The following is a 16,212-nucleotide window of genomic DNA, read 5'->3' on the forward strand; positions in this document are numbered from 1 at the left end:
ATGGGGGAGGGGGGGGAGAGAGAGAGAGAGAGAGAGAGAGAGAGAATTGTTGTTCCACTTATTGATGCATTCATTCATTGGTTGATTCTTCTATGTGTTCTGACCAGGATCAAACCCATAACCTTGGCGTATCAGGACAATGCTCTAACAAATTGAGCTCTCTGGCCAGGGCCCTCTGTTTCACTTTTGATGTCCTGTGCTGGGTGGTCTATACGATGTACCAGACATTTTTCTCCCTTATTATCTTGACTTACTTGTCCTTTGTTGACAAGGAGCTCATTTTGCCTCCTCATCCCAATTACGAATTTGTGAGGAGAGTGACCGCCATTCATAGCTCCTAGCACAGTGCTGGGCAGGTAAAAGCTGCTTGTTAAATACTGCTGAATTGAACGCAAATATAATTTAGTTTACCAAAAAAGAACAGCTATCAGTGGAGCTCCAAGACACTTTTTGAGTCACTCCTGAATGAAATCAGCGGGGAACAGAGGGAACCAGAGGAAGGAAGAGGTTGTTAGAGAAAGCCAGATGGCAGACACAATTAGCAGTTCAGTGACAGCTGGCCTCCTGTCAGCCACTGGTGAGTGTCGGTGGCGAAGCAATAAGTAGACAAGCCGAAACCGGTTTGGTTCAGTGGATAGAGCGTCGGCCTGCAGACTGAAAGGTCTCAGGTTCGATTCCTGTCAAGGGCATGTACGTTGGTTGTGGGCAAACCCCCAGAGGGGGGTGTGCAGGAGGCAGCTAATTGATGTTTCTCTCTCATTGATGTTTTTAACTCTCTGTCTCTCTACCTTCTTCTCTGTAAAAAAATCAATAAAATATATTTTTTTAAAAAAGAAGTAGATAGACTTCAGGAAAAATGCAAGTTTACTGGGGAGATGAGACACACTCTGAAGATGGCAGAGGAGCACTTAGAATTAGCATAATACCCATCAAGTTAAGCAGGGAAAGCACTCAGACACATTGAGAAGAAACTGGTTAAAGGTATGTCCAGAGTTGGATGTGCCTTAGAAGGACGAGTTTCCAGGATGCGAGTGGAGTGGGCAGAGAAGCATTTGGCTTAATCTGTGATCCTTCTGTTAATTCCTGAGGCAGTGAGAAAGGAGCACACGTAGGTGAGGGTGTTTCCATGGAAACAACTTCCCTCCCCTTTTCTCTACGACGGAATCAGGAGGCCCTCCGCCTGAGCCTGGTGGGCAGGAGTGAAGAGAGCCCAAAGAATCAGGTGTGTCCTCTGCACAGAGTGCGTTGTGAGGACCGGCTGCACGGGGTTTCTGGGACTGCCCCCTGTCACCCGTTCGTGTGCATTTGCTCCATAAACCAGTGAGATGCTGTAGAAATTCTAATGCTTTGACAACTAAACTGTATTTCCAACTCTGTCTTTTCCCCAAAGGGTCACAAAAAGCACACTGGCAGACTTCATGTCTCAGATTTTGGTTTGAAAAATCACATTATATCTCTTGAGTTCATAAACATTTTGTATCTAAACAAAAGTGTGAAAGGTCTCTACTAGAATGCATGGGGAACTAATTTCCTTATAGTAGAAGTGTACCCATGTTCTTTTATGAGCTTCTGTCTTCTCCAGGGAACCTAAGATCAAGACCTTTTAGATTATAAGTAATAGAACTTTAATATCTATTCCTTCCTGTGGCAGAAATATTCATAGCTTAGAAATGTTTTAGAGGAGCTAAAGGAATGTGTATTCCAGCTGCTTAGAGGCACCAGCAATTAATGGAGACTATCTCAAACTACTACTTGTAATTTCTACGTAGAATGGTTTTCTCTATTATGTTCTTTGCAGTAGACTCTAACATATAAATAGGTAAGAGGTTTTCTTGGATATTTATGTGTGAATTTTTAAAAAAATATATTGTATTGATTTTTTTTTTTTTTTTTTTTTTTTTTTTTTTTTTTTTTTTTTTTTTTTTACAGAGAGGAAAGGAGAGGGATAGAGAGCTATAAATATCGAAGAGAGAGAAACATCTACCAGCTGCCTTCTGCACATCCCCTACCAGGGATGTGCCTGAAACCAAGGTACATGCCCTTGACCGGAATTGAATTTGGGACCTTTCAGTCTGCAGGCCGACCCACATGTGTCAAACACAAGGCCCGTGGGCCAAATCCAGCCCGCCAGGCCTTGCAATGTGGCCCGCACCGCGCTGTCATCACTGCACTCCGCTGTCAGTTTATGACATTGTCAGTTTATGACTGTTCAGTAAACCATTCGGCCCGCGATTTAGGCTGGATTTTAGATTTTGGCCCCTTCTCTGATTGAGTTCGACACCCCTTCTATTCACTGAGCCAAACCGGTTTCGGCTATGTGTGAATTTTTAAGGTGATTACTCATTGCTGGGAAAATTGATTAACATTATTGAGGTTTATTGTTAAAAGTTTTAGTATATTTTCATTGCTTGATAGCTATATGCCAATTGTATTTTTATGTGCTGTACAAATACATATAGGCAAATTTAACTTAAAAAGGATACATTGATCATATCATTTTTTTAAATGAAAAGATAATTCCTGAGATCAAAACACTAAACTTGCTGAAACTGGTTTGACTCAGTGGCTAGAACGTTGGCCGGCCTGTGGACTGAAAGGTCCCGGGTTCGATTCTGGTCAAGGGCATGTACCTTGGTTGTGGGCACATTTCCAGCAGGGGATGTGCAGGAGGCAGATGATTGATGTTTCTTGCTCTCTGTAAAGAATCAATAAAATATATTAAAAAACAAAAACAAAAACCCACTAAACTTATAAACCTTGGCCATTAAGTGTGTTGGTATGAGGAGATTAACTTTATACTTTAAAAAGTGAATTTCCTAAGCTATGATTGTAGAATTATGCGATCAATTTTTTGTGTGTCTTATCAAACCTTTTAAATTACTTTGCAGTCAGCTCTCTCGTATATAGAATCTCATTTCATCCTCATTAAAAATTCTCTAATATCACGCTTCTTTAATTTCCTTCCGACACTAAAACAAAATTCCCGAAGTTGTTGCTTATCAATGTCTTATAAACTCTTGGATATTCACATCTCATGGTGTTCCTATCTTTATGCTCCTCTTGTCTATAACTTTATCTCTTAGCTCCTTCTCTTCCTGATTCATGCTTTTTCTGTGAACACATAATCTTTATTATATAGTAAATCTATAGTGAAGTTTCTTTAGCCACTGGTGTTTTTTTTTTTTTTTTAAACAGGCCCCTCTCGATTCTTTCTGAGTGATTATATTGCCCACTCACTTTAGTCTCTGCGTTCTTAGCCTTCTGCTTTCATCTACTGTATGTCTTTCTCAGAAGTGCATTCAGAGAAGAGGGGCTTGGTTCACAGAGTTCAAAGACAAGGTTCGGGTTTGGAGGACCAAGTTCTAACTTGGATGCTTGGCTTTCCATCTGTCCAGGGCAGAAGGAACCTGGCTGGAGCAATTAGGGGGAGCCTGAGACTGAATGGACTAAGGATAGGGGAGAGCAAGCGGATGGAATAAATTGCCCTGACTTAGATGTCAGCTGAAAAATAATATCAACGAGGTGTTTTGTTACCTAAGCGATTTATTCTGGAAAAAGAAAGAGTTGCAACCCAGTGCCTGCAGACATGGCAAGCCACGTGCACCCTCTGTGTGCCAAGATAAAGGAATGTTTATATAAAGGAGAAGGAAGTTGAGGGAAGCGAAGTTAGGACCATAGAGCTTTTTTGTAAACAGTTCTTCCTGCAGGGTTCTCACAATTACATAGAGAGGTGGACTTCCATAGCCCTGGCTCCTCCCACAGGTACTCCCCACCGGTTATGTTTTCTTAAATTCCAGTTAGTTTTTATCAAAGCTAAGAGAATCTCTTTGACTTTTGATGAAGTGACAACTACTTGGGCCTTTTCTAGTTATTATTTCTGTTGAGCTAAGTAAGTGGTCACTCCAGTCTGTATGGCAAGCTGTCCTCCTGATTTCCTGGAACATTCTCTTCCAAATCCATAAGCCATCTCTCTCCTTCCTTTAAAAATAAATAAATAAATAAATAAATAAATAAATAAATAAATAAATAAATAAAAAATTATATATATATATATATATATATATATATATATATATATATTATTGATTTTTTACAGAGAGGAAGAGAGAGGGATAGAGAATTAGAAACATCGATGAGAGAGAAACATCCATCAGCTGCATCTTGCACACCCCCTACTGGGGATGTGCCCACAACCAATGTATATGCCCCTGACCGGAATCGAACCTGGGACCTTTCAGTCCGCAGATCGACGCTCTACCACTGAGCCAAACCGGCTTCGGCTCTTTCTCTTTCTTGAACTTCTCCTTAATTTGTTGTATTTGACTTTGATGTAACTTTGGCTGTCTTTCTGGCACCTCCATTTATACGTAACCCGTGGAGTCCTGGAACTGATTCTGTGCCACCTTTACATGAGGCTGTCTGCTCTGATAGGCAGCAAGAAGAGTTGTTCTGTTCCCGTCTTCCCTGTGCCTTTCCTTTTCTTCTTTCCTGTAACTTTCTAGGAGTTTTAAATAGCAAAGCTTTTATATACAAGCATACCTCATTTTATTTAGCTTCACTTTATTTCACTTTACAAATTTGCATTTTTTTTTTTCTTACAAATTGAAGGTTTGTGGCAACTCTATGTTAAGCATTATTTTTCCAGCAGGCTCTGGTGGTGATTAGCATTGTTAAATAATAAAGTATTTTTAATTAAGGTATGTACATTTTTATAGACAATATATTTGCACACTAAGTAGACCATAACATAGTGTAAATATAACTTTTATAGGCACTGGGAAACAAAAAAAATTGTGTGACTCACTTTATTGCAATATTCACTTTATAGTGATTCTAGAACCAAACTCACAATATCTCCAAAGTATGCCTGTAAAACATTGCTCATCACATAGTTATAAGCTGGTACAAGGGGTTCTGTGAATAAAATACAATAGTAGCAATTTCTTCTAAATTCATAGAGAAAGATTGTTAGTGGAGATAATTTTGTTTTTCTATCATTGGTATTAAAAAATGTTTTGTGCCTCTCTACGATATTCTGTGCTTTAATTTAGTATAAAGTGGTTTCTAATATAGCAAAAAATAATGTATTCTCAATTATTCTAAGTTTGCTATGTTCTTCAAAGAATATATTGACTTTGAGGGTTCCACCTAAGTATAGGTTCTTGAGTCCATCAAGACTAATCTGAATATATTTTCTTTAAAAAAAATTTTTTTTAATTGATTTTAGAGAGAAAGGGAGAAGGAGGGAGAGAGAAACATTAATGATGAGAATCATTGATTGGCTGCCTCCTGCATGCCCCCTACTGGGGATCGAGCTCACAACCTGGGCATGTGCCCTGACCGGGAATCAAACCATTGATTTCCTTGTTCATAGGTCCACACTCAACTACTGTGCCATGCCAGCTGAGCTGGATATATTTTCTAATGGCCTCAGTGTGTCCTTTTAGATACGGAAAAAGATAACCAATGTTGCTGGTTATAAATATCTTTCCCACAGTTCACTTTTTCAAGGATGCTAGTTTCCTGTCCTAAGGGGTGGTGCTGCCTCTTGGTTCACTTCCATCCAGTTTGGTCTAGATTTCCCAGGGCTATTCAGTCCTAGACCCCAGCTCTTCCTTCCCCAGGAATGTCAAATGAGCATTGTCCCAAGATTCTTTCCTATAGACTTCTTCAAACTCCGGGTTGTCCTTCTTGGAATTCTCAGCAGGAACACCCCACACATTTCAGATTTCCCTCCCAGATGAGAAGATCCCTAAGGTTGTGGTAAGTGTGGGAGATCTGAGAGGTGGCACCGTTAGGAATTGCTGAATAAAAAAGCCTGGGAGACCTTGTGAGTGAGTTGTCAATCTAAGGTGTTTAGGTAGACAGGAAGTGTTTGGGTACAAAGTTGAAGGCAAATGACCTGATTCAGAGCCAGGTTGAACGTAGAGCTTTCTGTATTGGTTTTCCAAATGTGTACAATGGAGCTCTTGTTAGGTCTTTGTGGGGCCCACAGACCTTGAAGGTGGGGGGCCTTACCTTCGTTCCTTTCATCAGGATGGTTTTACTTTCATTTATTTTGTATGTCAGAGTGCCATGTAAGGTTTCACTTGAAGAAACTTGCTGTAGACTGTGTGCAATCAGCTGGGCCAGAGCAGTTTTGTGAGGCAGTACGATTTGCTGCAATGGCATTATGTATATATGTTTCTGAGACTCTGGCTATGAAGACATTGATTTGCTATGGACTTAGAGTAGCTCTCGTAGTTATAGAAGCCAAACGAGAAGCTCCCCAAACATAATATCATCTGTACAGTGATCCATAATAAAATGCTATGATGCAACATATTGTGTTCATTCCTTATTGCTCAGTTGACTGTCCTAACAGTGTGAAAACAAACATGGGCTGAACAGGTGTGTTGGAACCTTGCTGTCATTTAGTGAGTGTAAATGAAACAACACATTCTTAAACATTGTCACAAGAATGGACACGTGAATCCACTCTGAATTTTTTTAAAAAGGAAAGAAAAAGAGAAAAGGCTAGTGCAAATTAAGCCTTTTCAATTAGTGACCCATTTATAAGAATTTCAAGTAACATATGCCCTACAGGCAGAATAACTTAGCAAAGCAGCATAATGTGGAGGTGTCTAAATTGCCTACTTAACTACTTTGACTATAAGAGTTTTTATTCCAGTAAAAGACAGTAACAATCATGGGACATTCACTAAACTTAACTAGCAAAATGGGATATTCTGGAGATCACATTTACTGAACAAAATGCAAGAAAATTAGCAATCAGCAACAGTAACAAAAAAAGGGAACTGTGATCCGACAGGCTGATTTAGAAATTGGCTGGATAGCTGGCTGCAAGTACATTATTGGTCCTCAGCCCTTTTGCATAAGTAAACCCAAGGCACACCCCATTCTATAACAGCTGCTGATAGAAATGCAAACAGTCTAACTTCCTGCGTACTGAACAGTTGGAACAAGGAAAGTGGTGTTCTTGTGAATTAATAGGAAGTATGTCCGATTAGGTGAGCGAACCCACAACCCAGGTACATGCCCTTGACTAGAAATTGAACCTACCACCCTTCGGTGTGTGGGCCGACGTGCTAACTGCTGAACCACATTAGGCAGGGCTAATTACTCTTGCTTCTTTCTCTCACTCTCTAGCCTGCTGGAATTTAATGTAGAACATCTCAGCATTTTTCTCTTGTCAACTCATATTCTCATATTTAATAAAAGGCAGTGATAAAGGCGTCCCTCTGTTCCCCAGGTACTGCAACTCAGGGGTATTTCTTTAATTATTTTTATTATTTGGACAGTCATCCTCAACAGTTCTTGCTTCTTCTAATTCATAATTTTTTTTTCCATCCTAATATTTTCCTTGGACTGAAAGAGGCCTCGTTGCTCCTTCACAAAGTGAAGTGGTTTGCTTTTTGGTTTGGTGTGTTTCCTGGACAGGTTGGCACATTTCCAGAACTGCAGCACACGAAAGGCTTGAAGTAGCTGAGATGCAAGTTGGAGCCAGGCTGTTGGTCAAAGTTCTTCTCACGCACGTCCCGTGTTCTAGCAGGACAAGGCTGGGCAGACCCCATTTCTAGGTCAAAAATCGAAAGGTGTTCTGTGTTTTTCAATGCTGGAACGTCCTAATAGCAAGTCCATTAGGTGCTCCTGGTTGTCACAGTCCTGGATGTGCGAGCATCACTGTCACTCCCAGTAGTTCCACCTTTGAGTCTCAGGCCCGGGAGTTTGGTTTCACTCTGACAGCCTCCACCTCATCACTTGACCTCTTCAGAGCTTGTTCGTACCAGAATCCCCCCTGCTAACCAGTCACTCCTCCTTTTCCACTTTTGGAAAATATTTTTAGTTTATTCTCTGAGTTTTTAAGCTATAGTGGAAAAAACACCAGGCTTATGCCATATGATGGGCGTTGCAAGCCTTAATCCATTGCAATTACTGAGTGGGAGTAGACTTTATACTTCTGATGAATTCTTACAGACATGGCTGGTTCATGTGTCATTGGAGGCACATTTGGCCATGGGTTGGACTTTCCATTGCAGGGACACGTTTGTGTTCATTATGGGGGTGCTTCCACATCATTTGAGGTATTACTCAGCAAAACAAACAGCCACTCCTTTTGCTTCTGTATTGCCTGTATTTTGCAAATGGCATGATCTATAGTGTGCCCTTTTTCCTGTTACCTATGTGTATAAAACAGGAGGTACTTGTCACAAACTGTAAGTAATATTACACTCAGTGTTTGGGTAAGTTTACGTCCCATAAATTCTTATAGACAATCATATTCTGATGGTAGAAGAGGCTTGGGCAGCACATAACATCTTTTGAGTAAATGAATCAATGGTCTCCATACATTTTTAAAATGTATAGTTGCTTGTATTATTTGTTAGTTGGGTTGTTATGTTGGTCACCTACTGAGATGATGGGAACATTTCAGAAATAGTAGATCAACTTAGGGTTGAGAAGGCTGATTTTTTTTTTTTTCTTTATCCTGGTCTTTTCTCTTGAATACTTATAAAGAATTTGCAAATGTCTGGAGGAAGCTTTTACAAATGAGGATACATTTGGAAATGTACATTTAATTCAACAGTATTTACAGATAATTTATTTGTCCTCCGAATGACTTGCTATGTTGGAATATCACCATCTACTAGAACTTAGTCTTTTCACTTTGTTTAAATGGGGAAGTGGAATATTCCTATGTCACAGGCACATTTATAAATATTAGGCTAAAAGGTATGCAAACTTAGGTCCTGTCAGTTTTTATCCATGAACATCTCCTTTCTCTGTTAAGAATAGACCTATTACTGCAAAACTCTGTATGATAGGAGTGCTTTTATGGGTCATAGGTTGTAAGTGATGGTCTAATGCAGTTACTATAGAATATTCTGAATTTAATAACTCAAACTCATCTTTCAAAAAGGAGACAAAGAAAAGCTGGGTTCCAACTGCTGTCTCCTCTGATGGAAAGAACAGCCCCACTATGGGACAGCACACATCTTGTGTCTGTAGTGAAAGTGGATGTGTTTCACTTCAGGGTACAGGAATTGCAATGGTAAATACAAGTTGCCTCTACTGATATATTAGTACGTTGTAAAATGCGTCTTTTGTCCTGCCCTACTCTGTATGACTTTCCTCCACCCTTTCTGCTCTCTCTATTATATGTGTCCTCCAGAATGCCAGGTATGGGTCAACAATGGTGCCATAAGAAACCAAGAAAGCCTTAACTGGTTTGGCTCAGTGGATAGAGCATCGGCCTGTGGACCAAAGGGTCCCAGGTTCGATTCTGGTCAAGGGCATGTATCTTGGTTGGAGGCACATCCCTAGTAGGGGATGAACAGGAGGCAGCTGATCCATGTTTCTCTCTCATTGATGTTTTTAACTCTGTATCCCTTTCCCTTCTTCTCTGTATAAAATCAATAAATATATTATAAAAAGAGAAAGGAACCAAGAAAAGCCTACTGCTTCTTAACATTAAAGTTAAAAACACTGATAGACTTTAGAGTTCTATGCAGGTCATTGGTATTTGAAACTTTTTCTCTAACTGCACCCCTGGATAAGGGGACATTAAAATGTTTGAAAGAGCCGAAACTGGTTTGGCTCAGTGGTAGAGCATCAGACTGAGGACTGAAAGGTCCCAGGTTCAATTCCGGTCAAGGGCATGTACATGGTTGTGGGCACATCCCCGGTAGGGGGTGTGCAAGAGGCAGCTGATTGATGTTTCTCTCTCATCGACGTTTTTAGCTCTCTATCCCTCTCTCCTCCTCTCTGTAAAAAAATCAATAAAATATATAAAATGTTTGAAAGAATATATGGCAATATAATTCACAAAAATGCTGTTATGTGCTGTTATTTGAAAACTAATAGTTAAATTCACATGTGCCTATTTCTACACAAAAATCAGGGGAGGACAATTGAAATCCATGAACTATGTAGGGACATTGTAATATTTTATAACCATTTTCACAAATTGAAAATATTTTCCAGTAAAATGTCTCTTCAGAGAAGTTTTGATTCCTGACTCAAAGCAATGATAATTGAGGCTCTTGGCTCTGAAGGAGGGGAAACAAATAAAATTAAAATCTTAGTGTGTTAGAAAATAATATAGGATTGGAATTTAGAAGACATAGGACCTAGTTCAGCCCCATTATATAACCAGCTGGTTGACTTTAGACTATTCACTTGCCTTCTCTGGACCCCAGTTTCCTATTCTGAAAAATAGAGCATTCAATTGATGAATTCCAGGTCTGAAATTGCCCAGAATCACACAGATAAAATTCATTGTTAGATTGGAATGCTAAGGTAGCTTTTGCGATGGATAGAGATCTCATAAATTAAAGACAAGTTTCAATTATTGAATGTTTAACATAAACCAAGCAATGTCTAAAAACGTTTTGTGGTTTTGTCACTTAATTTAAAAATAACTCAGTGAGGTTAGTAATGCTATTTCCATTTTTACAGTTGAAAGAATGGAGGTTTAGTTTGAAGAACTTGGACCACATTACACAAAGAGTCAGGATTTGAACCCACCCTATTTGCCATCACATTAAGAAAACACCACTCTTACAGTGTAAGTCTTTAAAAATAATATATACATGTATTGGTTTCAGAGAGGAAGGGAAAGAAAGAGTTGAGAGAGAATCATTGATCGGCTGCCTCCTGCACATCCCCATTGGGGACTGAACCTGTAACCCGGGTATGTGCCCTTGACCAGAACTGAACCTCGGACCCTTGAGTCCACAGGCCAATGCTCTATCCACTAAGCAAAACTGGCCAGGGCTACAGTGTAAGTCTTGTACAGACATTAAGTTCCCTTTAAGGATCATAAGCAGATAAAATAAAATCATGAATGTTTAGTACTGTCTATGGCCTATGGTAGTTGCTCAATTCAGTTAATATTATCCCATCCCATGGGCAATAGAGGGAAATTTTGGCTTTTAAGAATTGGCTGAGTTATCTGGAAGAGTTTTGAAATTATTTTGCCTTGAGAGGAGATATAAAAGTTGTAGTCTATGAATGAGTTTAATAGGAAGCTTCATGGAAAATTTGGGCTATGGTGTGTGTGTGTGTGTGTGTGTGTGTGTGTGTGTGAGAGAGAGAGAGAGAGAGAGAGAGAGAGAGAGAGAGAGAGAGAGAGAGAGAGAAAGCGAGAGCAAGAACTAGATCTTTACCACTCTCTTCTATTTTATTCCCTGAAAAACCAATTAAGCATCTTTTATTTTTTAAGTAAGGAAGAAGATCATTGACTTTCTCTCATGAGGAAATTATCACCACATAGTACATGTTGAGGAAGTGGGTGTTCCTTGCTTTCTATTGTTGATCTGATGAGAGTGAGGGTGGAGAGCACTTTGAAAAAATATTTGTATAAGGAGGAGAGACAGAAGTGAGCTGAATAAGAGTCTTTTGCATCTCCCAAATTGGGGCATTCTCAACTTTTTAGGAGACATTTCCTTGAGTTATTTACCTGCTACTTCTTCAAGGTATTTACAGAGTTTAAAGAAATGACCTCAGGTTCAAGTTCTTCATAAGATCCTTTTTATCCATTCAATTTAGTCAAAGGACTCAGTTCTTTCTTGACAGTTCTAGGAAAGGAAAGGACTATTGTCTGCATATTGCTCTTTGGGAGCTAGATTGCTATATGATGATGCTAATAGCAGTTAATACTAATAATAGCAGTTAATAGCAGCTAATACTATGTAATAGCAGTTACCTAGGATTTACTATGTGCCAGGTATGTGTATATATATATATATATATATATATATATATATATATATATATATGCTAATTCAATCCTCACAATGGCCATCTGAGGTAGGTTTACTGCTGTGCTTCTTCATACCTAAAATGTGTTGATGGTATGGTCTTGATCTCGTTAGAGGACACAAATCAAAGGTTTTCACACAACTATATTTCCAGTGCCCCTGATTTAATAGCAGCTGCAGGGTATCATGAGTTGTAAGACTGTGAAATGTAAGATGCATCCCAATTTTATTTTTTTAAATATATTTTATTGATTTTTTACAGAGAGGAAGAGAGAGGGATAGAGAGTTAGAAACATTGATGAGAGAGAAACATCGATCAGCTACCTCTTACACACCCCACACTTGGGATGTGCCCGCAACCAAGGTACATGCTCTTGACTGGAATTGAACCCAGGACTCTTCAGTCCGCAGGCTGACGCTCTATCCACTGAGCCATTCCAGTTTCTGCGCATCCCAATTTTAAAAAGTTAAAATAAGAAAATGGATGCTCATTAGAATTAATAAACCCCCAATTTTCTCTGTCTTTCAACAATATGTTGGAGTTGAGCCCATGCTAACATGTGGATAGACTTCCCAAGACCCAGTTACTCACCGCCTTATGGTGCCATCATGAAGCAGCAAGAAAATTTAGACTTCTGGTCTCTGTTAACCCAGATCAACTTCGTCATGGTGGCCAGTTTAGGACAAATATTACCTAGCCCCCTAATTTGCTAAGTTTCCCCAACTGAACTCTTTATTATTTGTTTATATATTTGTAATATGTTTGAAAATTGATTTGAGGGAGAGAGAGAGAGGAAAGAAGAGGGAGAGAGAGAAACATTGAAAAGACAGAAAGAATGATGGACTGCTTGTGCATGTCCCCTACTGGGTATCGAGCCTGAAACCCGGGCAACCCAGGCATGTACCCGCTGGACTGAGAATCCAATGGGCTGTCTCTAGGGCTGTGTGTTTTGGGACGAAGCTCTACCAACTGAGCAGCACTGGCCAGGGCTGACCTCTTTATTTTATTGTCTGATCATGGGTTGATGTGCTTTTTGTCAGGTTCCTGAGGTAAACGGGAGTTGGCTTCTCAACCAAGGAAGCCTTTGTCACTCATCACGCTTTTCCCCATTGTTTATTCATCTTTCCCAATTGTTTATTGAGTTTCTCCTCTGCCAGTACTTCTTTCTCCCAAACTGTTTACTGTACAAGCTGTTCAAGTGTAGACAGAAACTGTACTGTGGAGGAGATACATTTGGGGTATAGAGTAATTACAATTAGGGTAATTGTAAGTAAAAATATAAGTTTGTTGGTTCAGTGTAAGTTTAGAGCAACAAATTATTGTTTTTGGTGCTTCTGATTATTATGTTATATTTCTAGTATTGAATGGTTTGAACATGTGATCTGTCAATGTGGACTGTTTTAAAAACAATTTTTATCAGTCTAGGCCAGAAAAAACCATTTTATAGATGACTTGAACTATTTACAAGCAGTTTGATAAAATTAGAGCAAGAGATAGATTTAATTGGTTAGCACTAGCTTGATTCAGTAAAAATATATTCTAACTCAATCAAACCTTCTATGAGCCAGTGAGAACCTGCTTTTCCAGATGTGAACTTAGAGCTAGCTAAAAGCAGTCTGAAGCAATTTGAGCTATTAAAACCAGACCCACTTTGGGACAGCCTGGATGGATCTGGAGAATATTATGCTAAGTGAAATAAGCCAAACAGAGAAAGACAAATATCACATGATTTCACTTATTTGTGGAATCTAATGAGCAAAATGAATTGACCAATAAAATAAGACCTGAAGCATGGAGACATGGAGCAGATTGACATACTTTGATGTGGGAGTGGGTGGACGAGAGGAGATAAACCGAAGAACTTGTATACCTATATGCATAGCGCATGGACATGAGCAATAAGGAGGTGAAGATCTGGGAGAGAGGGGTAGAGGTTGGGAGAAGGGAGGTCAAGGAGGTAGGGGATACATGGAAGATTTCTATAATGCTATCAACAATAAAAAATATACACTAAAAAACTCCCACACAGGCCCAGATAGCCCTGGCTGATATGGCTCTGTGGTTAGAGCCTTGGCCTGTACACCAAAGGGTTGTGGGTTTAATTCCTGGTGAAGGGCATGTACCTGGCTTGCAGGTTTGATCCTGGCCCTGGTCTGTGTATGTGCAAGAGGCAACCAATCGATGTGAGAGAGACACAACGATGTTTCTCTCTCTCTCTCTCTCTCTCTCTCTCTCTCTCTCTCTCTCTCTCTCAAAAAAAAAAAAAAAAAAAAAAAAATCAATGGAAAAATATCCTTGAGTGAGAATTAACAGAAAACAAAACAAACAAAACCCAGACCCAAATAATTAAATGCCTGGTTTTAGCCAAGGTGGTTTTAGATCAGTCAGAGATAGTTTCTAGGTGGAACCTCTTTTACTCAACTCTTTCATGCTGAACTAGCAGAACCATTCAAATTCTTTTGAACAAGTATGAGTTTGTCCGAACAGATTGCTGTGTTTCATACAAATCTGAATCAGTAGATTCAGATTTGTATGAAACACAGCAATCTGTTGTTTCATAACTTTTGAAATTAACGTATCTATTCAAAGTGAATTGAAAATCATTTGAACCTGCCAACAAAGTAGTTTGAAAGTGATCCTTGTTGACTCAGCAAACTATTGTGAGCCAGTCAGCAGCCATTTGTGCTATACATATGTATTTTGACCTCTGGCCAGTGTGGCTCAGTTGGTTGAGCATCATCCTATGTACTGAAAGGTTGCTGGTTCAAAATACAGGTCATGGTTCCTTGAATTCTTTCTTTCTACAACAATAAAATAAAAACAATTAAAAGTAGTACTAAATATATGTTTTGACCTTCCCAGTGGCAATTTCAGAAATTGTTCTAGGTCTTCAGAGTCAGTCTGCTCTGTCCACAATGGAGAGAAAGGAATAAACTAATGCTTACTGAGTACCCAGGATATGCCAAGCATTGTGCTGGGCACTCCACAAAGAGTATCCCATTCACCCTGGCCGGCATCGCTCAGTGACTTAGTGTTGACCTATGAACCAGGAGGTCACGGTTCAATTCCTGTCAGGGCACATGCCCGGGTTGCAGGTTCAATCCCCAGTAAGGGGCATGCAGGCGGCAGCTGATCAATGATTCTCTCTTATCTTTGATGTTTCTATCTCTCCCTCTGCCTTCCCCTCTGAAATCAATAAAAATATATTCTTTGAAAAAGAGTATCCCATTTAATCCTTAGAACAATGTCTTGAGATAGTGCACATTATCTTCTTTTTCGTAGAATGGAAACATGAAATACAAGGCTTAAAGCCCCTGAGTGTGGGTAGATGGCATGTGAGAAACATGGGGACTCAACCCAGCTCTGCTTTTTTGTTGTTAATCCTCACCCGAGAATATTTTTCCATTGATTATTAGAGAGAGTGGAAGTGAGAGGGAGAGACACACACAGAGAGAAGCATTGACATGAGGGAGACACATGAATAGAACTGAATAGAAACCACAGACCCTTTAGTCTGCAAGCCAGTGCTCTAACAACTGAGCCAAACCTGCTGGGATTATATCTAGTTGCTTTTAAGCCCAACATGCATCTGTAAAAACGTGAGTGATGGGCACAAAGTTTGGGCTACAATGGACACCGGTTGTCAAATGCACTTACCTTTCTGGGTTCCATTTATCCTTCAGAAAACCGAGCCCAGAGAGCGAAAGGCCTGAGCATTTATTTTCAGATAAAGCAGGTCATTGTCCAAAGATACAGTCTGAAGAACGTAAACTGATGAATATTGACAGTGGCATTTCTATACCTTCGGTTATAGTATTTGGTTTGTTAACACTTCCTTTATGGGCGATTGGTTTAGGAACAAACTTATGTATTGCTATCAGCATGGATAGAAAACAGAACCCATGAAGATAATCTGTAGACTTACATGTGTGATTCTTCCCCCATGATACCATTAACTTTTGGTGCAACAGAGATAGTTTCACCCGTCTTTACATTCCACTCAAGTGGGTTTAGAGAATTCTAGAATAGCGATGCCATTGGTGACAGCATTTTCTTTTGTACCTTAAATGATGTAAAACATACTTTTAGGAATGACCAACTTTTTTTTCTTCAAATTAAATGTAAAGAGGAAATAAGGCAGCCACAGTGTCTCCTTGCATCACTGTCATTGCAGAATTTGGAGTTGCTTTCTGCTTCTTCATTCATTTTGAGGGGGACCCCCAAAACGATAAACATTAACTGGATCTACTTTAAATTCTTAGCTCTTATTTCTGAATAACCTGGAGCGTAGTGAGATGCTGTGATATGATACACTGGAATATTTATTTGTACCCAAGTGATCTTCTTTTGGAGAATGATTATATACCATTAATACTGGCAGCCTACACCTGTGAATACAGAAGGTACGACATAGGAAAGCCATCATCTGTAAAATGTCATTCTTTATAG

At 39.5% G+C, this 16,212-nt stretch overlaps 1 protein-coding gene across 6 annotated transcripts in view; it reads left to right on the top strand.

Moving 5' to 3' along the window:
* The window catches only part of RAB27A (RAB27A, member RAS oncogene family), a 69,721-nt gene that overhangs the window by 25,008 nt on the left and 28,501 nt on the right, over nucleotides 1-16,212 (top strand). Inside the window, exon 1 of one of the 6 annotated variants that reach the window (XM_084878638.1) lies at nucleotides 10,447-10,567. The exons of the other annotated variants lie outside the window; for them this stretch is intronic. The gene's annotated coding sequence lies outside the window, so the exon portion shown is untranslated. Of the gene's footprint in view, nucleotides 1-10,446; nucleotides 10,568-16,212 lie in introns of those variants that run through there. 6 annotated transcript variants of the gene reach the window in all.

This window comes from Pipistrellus hanaki (genome assembly GCF_964339955.1).
Source record: "Pipistrellus hanaki genome assembly, chromosome: 1".
NCBI lineage: Eukaryota > Metazoa > Chordata > Mammalia > Chiroptera > Vespertilionidae > Pipistrellus > Pipistrellus hanaki.